Source organism: Urocitellus parryii, chromosome 1 (assembly GCF_045843805.1).
Source record: "Urocitellus parryii isolate mUroPar1 chromosome 1, mUroPar1.hap1, whole genome shotgun sequence".
Lineage (NCBI taxonomy): Eukaryota > Metazoa > Chordata > Mammalia > Rodentia > Sciuridae > Urocitellus > Urocitellus parryii.
In genome coordinates, this window is record NC_135531.1 from 1,921,063 (window position 1) to 1,926,422 (window position 5,360).

The window sequence follows — 5,360 nt, forward strand, 5'->3', positions numbered from 1 at the left end:
GCCTCCTGCCTAAGGCCAGGTGGTCTCCTGGGGCCCAGCAGACAGGTGCAGCAGAGGCCCACGCCCACCCTCCCAGCAGGGACAAGGCATCCTGCTCTCTGAAGTTAGTTGACTGTGGACTCTAAAATTCTGGTCTGCGCTCTGCAGAGCTGACGTCACCAGGGAAACCAGCAGATGAAGAGTGGGCCTCACCAAGGTACTAAGCAGACAGTACTGTCCCCAAGTACCCCAGTGGGGTTGGGGACTATGCAGGTCACCACTGGGACAGGTGATAGAATGTGGGGTTCACTGTACTATCACTGTACATTACGGTGGGTGCAGAATTTTTCCAAGTAGAATAATTGCATAACTCCAGGTAAATGGCCCTTATTTCAGTGTAGCCAGTGACTGGGTCCTGAAAACACTGGTCTCCGAGTGCACCCCACTCTGCAGGCAGCTCTCCTGGGCCTGCAGGACCCTCACTGGGGCGGATACCTAACCTGCTGCAATTGGGGCCCCGTAGATCCACCTGGCCAGAGGCCTCCAGGTGGGTCCTTGAGTAGGGATCAAATCCCCAAGCCAGTGGCAGGAAGTAGCAGGAAGTAGAATCTGGACACAGAGGGCAGATCCCTGCCTGCTGTCCCGGAAGACCTTGTCAGGGCTTTATTTTGCATTTGAGAAAAGCAAGTAATTCCAAAAGAATGGCCAGGGAGCCTCCTCCCACTAAGCCAGCCCCACTGCTGCCCTCCTTAGCAGGCCCTGGTCAGGCTTTCCCCACCCCGAAGGCCTCCGGCCTTCTCTCCAGTCCTTGTTCACGGTCAAGTGATTTAAATTTTTGCACTGAGACTCGTATCACAGCAGGACATTCGTGCATCGGGGGCAAATTGAAGGCATCTCATTTCTTTTAGTGTCGGCCACCCAAACACTGTCACCTCTGGTGCTGTTCTTGTCTTTCTCCGTCCTGCAGTGCTCAGGACGGAACCCAGGACCTCAGGCAAGCTAAGCAAATGCTCTACCACTGGGCTACAACAGTCACTTTTCTCTCTCTCTCTCTCTCTCTTTTTTTTTCCCCTAAGTTACTACTTTTGGAATAAGTCCTGGACAAAGGTCTGCTGTCAGCTGGGGAGGCCACACCAGACAGAGTCCCAGGGGCTCACCTGGGTGCAGGGCTGCAGGAAAGGGAGGAATGCCTAGGGCCTGAGACGGGAACTGTGGGACATAGCAAAAGTGCCATCAGGCTCAGAGGGAAGTGCCCAGGAGCCCTTGGAATGCAGGAAACCCCCATGAACCTTTGAAATGCAAAGCAATCATCAGCAAGCAAAGCAGCCCACCTTGTGTCCTTAGCCTGTGCCCCTGGCAGCCCCTGCCCCTGCCTGCCAGAGGTAGGTAGCATGAGGCCGGGGGCAAAAGGGTTGAGAGTTCCAGACCAGCCTCAGCAACTCAGCAAGGCTGTGTTTCAAAGTGAAAAAAGGGCTGGGGGTAGGGTTCACAGTCCCCAGCAATCCAACTACAAAGGACAGTGAGGGCCAGGCACAAAGGCTGAGGAAACTGTGGCCTGTGGGCTCTGCCCAGGCTCACCTTGGCCAGGCCTGAGCTGTGACCCTGTAGATAGGAGCACACCACATGGAGGGTTGCTCCCTCCTCTGTGGGTGCTGCTGTCCCCTGAATGTGACGTTTTACTTTTCCCCAAAAATGCCTCTTCAGAGATAGCCACATTCTCCCTCCAATGTGTCCCACTGGTGCAGGCTGAAACTCTTCTTTATCACATGTCATAAATCTCACTTGTCCGAAGTCAGGTTCCCCCCTCTCTGGGAAGGGATACTTTATGCTTTGAATACAGCCCTTGCTGCTCTGCCACTGCAACTTATTATGGCTGGGGGTGGGGAGTCGGGGGGAGACACCGGGCATTGAACCAGGGCCTTGTGCATTCTAGGCAAGCCCTCTACCACCTGAGCCACATCCCCAGCTCTGCAGCTGACTTTTAAAATGGACACTTTTCTTTCTCCTCCTCTCTCCTGCTCCTCCCTAATCTCTCCCCTCCCTAATCTCAGGGGAAACTCATTACCTTTCTTCCCCATCCCAGACAGAGTTACCTGTCCCTGAGCACACACCCACCATGGGAATGAGGTCTCCCAAATTAACAAGTGAATCACACTCCAACAGAGAACACGGGAGAATCACCCTTTAACTGCCCCCTGGTCCTGCTGAGGGGCAGAATCACAGCCTCTGGCACAGGAGTCCCCTGTGTCTCTTGGTTTATTGCTAACAAAACAATAAACCATGTCCTTGTTACTGGATTGGCACCAGAGACTAGGACGAAGGTTTCGGCAAGAGTCACGCAGGCAGTGAAGGGCCTGGGGCAGGCACTGCGGGCAGCTCCCACACCTCATCTCCACCCTCCCACCCCAGCAGGGACCTGGGCTGGGCCCCACCCTTCTCTGGAAGGCCGCCTTCAGGGAGCAGGCCGGCAACACGCCCTGTGCCTCCGGGTGCCCTGTGGAGAGTTCCTGGAATGGGTGAGATGGGGCCTGGGCAAAGCCCCTGAAGGGCGGGCTGGGGCCACTGACCTCCGGTAGGCCACCTGCTCCCTGTTGCTGCCCCTCTCCTGGCCACAGCACACTCGGACCACTGCCCAGCACATCTCCAGTATACCTCTTTGTAGCTAGGGTCAACTCTGGCCTTTCCACCCAGTGGAGATGTAAAGCCCCGTCCTCATCCTTGAGGCCCATCCAGACAAGGTCTTGGGAGAAAGGAGAGCTAAGTTTCGTTGCTTTGCTAACAAAAGAGAAACACAGGGGGCTCCTGTCCCAGAGGAGGCTGTGACTCTGCCCATCAAGGGAACAGGGGGCTGTTGCAGAGGTGATTCCGAGAAAATGGGATCAGTGAGGACAGATTAGGGAAAAGAAGAACATCAGAGAGGAGAAGGTAAGGGAAAAGAAGATCAGAGAAAATCAGGGAAAAGAAGATCAGGGAGGAGGGGATCAGAAGATCATGGAGAAGAAGGTTGGAAAAACCTGTAAGTTTCAAAGCCACAGGGCTCACAGTGAAGCCCTTCAGCCTCAGTTTCTCTGCTCAGTGGATGCTCCTGGGCAGAGGGAGGCTGGCCCACCCTGTGGGCTCCATGGGAGGCCCCCTGGAGCAGAGGCCCCCGGGAGGGCCCAGACTTGCTGCACTCCTGCCACGGGGGGCTCCCTCAGGAGCAGGGCTGCGGGACCCTCTGTGGCCTCCACGCTCCTCCCAGCAATCAGCTGGCAGGGGAGGGCCATGAAGATGGCACCCTCTGTACCCGAAGGCTGTTGAGGGCGGAGAAGCAGACACAGGAGCACAGGGTGCCTCCGTGCGGTGACCAGCAAGTCCTGAGCTGGATTCTGCAGAGCCACAAGGAAAAGCCAGAACTGGAGGAAGAGGCCAAGCCCCGAAGGACCCTCCACAGGGGACTCGTGCAGTCGGCTGCTCCCCAGGTCCCACGGGCCAGTCAGGGATGGCCACAGTCGGGGCAGCTCCCTGCAGCCAGCCGAGTGAGTGCTGCGAGGGTGCTGAGCCCCTGGGTGCCCCTGAACCAGCAGGGCCTCCCCCAAGTGCAGCTGCCCTAGAACACTGTGAGGCAGGGACCCTGGACACTGAAGGCACCTCTCAGTCAGGGCCCAGAAATCCCACCCCAGCGGAGGCGGAGACACCAGGACACTTGGCAGCCCCAGCCGGATCCGCCCCACTGGGACAGTGTCACCAGCGGTGAGCAGAACAGAGGGAGCCTTCAGCAGGGCCCACACAGTGGTGCCAGCAGGGCCACAGCCACTCACAGCGGGGACTCCCTCACGCCCCACTGAGGGGTGGCACTGTCCACCCACAGCACAGAGAAGGGGACCTAGCTACCCCAAGGGCAGCAGCTCCACGGTGGGTGCCAGGGCAGGCCAGGGTGATGCTTGGACCTGGGCAGGGAGCTCTTGGGACACGCTTGCAGGAACGGGCTGTCCTTGCTGGGAGGAGAGGGCGGGTGCAGCCTGGGAAATGGTGGTGCTCAGCCTGTGCCCTCCAGGGCACTGCCTGCCTGGCGCCCTCGCCTGGCGCCCTCACCTGGCCCTGCACCACCTCCCGCACATCCCCAGAGCCCTCGCTTTCCTGGTGACGAGATCTGGGTGGTTCCTGACACCCACCACTGTCAACCGGAAGGGGCGAGTAGCTGATATTGGTTAAGTCACAAAGCCAGCGAGGTGCCTGTCAGGGCCTGGAGTTCCCCACACAGCATTCCCGGGGGGAAACCTTCCCAGCCCAGTACGTATCTGCCTCTGAGGCCGTCACCAAGTCTGCCAGGGCCTCACCTGCTCCTGCATAGCTCGCAGCCTCGCTGGCCAGGGTGGAGGCCAGCATCCACACCCGAGTGTCCTGCTCCCCCATTCCAGCCCCGAGCCCTCTGGCTTACCAACACAGCAGCACTCACCTGCAGCAGACGCTGCTCTGAGCCCCTGGTGAGCACCACTCAACTCATCATGGAAGAGAAAATGGCAAGCACCTGTAGGCACAGTGATACGCTTCACTGACCAGCCCCCAGCTCAGTCCTGCACGCAGCACCAGCTCCACGCTGGGCACACGAGTGGGGCCCCAGGACCAGGGCTCCATCTGGACTCAGGACCTGTGGGGGTGGCCCTGGCCTCCCCACTCCTGAGCCTTGTCCGCAGGCCTGAGGTCAAGCAGGCAGCCAGACCTCCTGGGATGGCGTTCCCACCTCCAACTGGACATCCTCCAGACTGCGTTTCTCGGATAATTAAATCTGCGTTGAACCACCCATCCTCTCCAAAGGGGGCCTGACCCCTGGATGAGTGGCCCTCTGGCCCTGAGGAAGCCAGAACCGCCTGCTCACAGGGCTGTGGGAGGGAGGAGCCAGGCCAGGGGACGGTTCCAAACCTACTGAGGGTCAGACGGTTGGCGTAGATCGTCCAGCACTGTGCTGCAGCCCCTGGGGGGTGGCCATGGACACTGTTCCCAGTGCCGCCTCAGGGGGTTGCTGAGGAATGTCCACTCACTTGGACTCTGTTTCCCTTTTTTCAGTTTCATTGTTTCTTTTTAAAAATCAGTGCCCAGGGGCTGGGCTGGGGCTCAGCAGTAGAGCGCTGGCCTTGCATGTGTGGTCACTGGGCTCCATCCTCAGCACCACATAAATAAATAAATAAAATGAAGGTATTGTGTTCCCTACAACTAAACATTTTTTAAATCAGTGCTCGCCATCATACATGACAGTGGGACTTGTCACGAGGTATTTACGCATGACATGACCACAAGATTCAGTCAGTCCCATTCCCAGTACCTCCCTTTCCCTTCCGTCTTTCCTGATGTCGCAGAACACCTCCCCAAGAGAAGCCTGTGTCTTAACAAGGCCATGCACA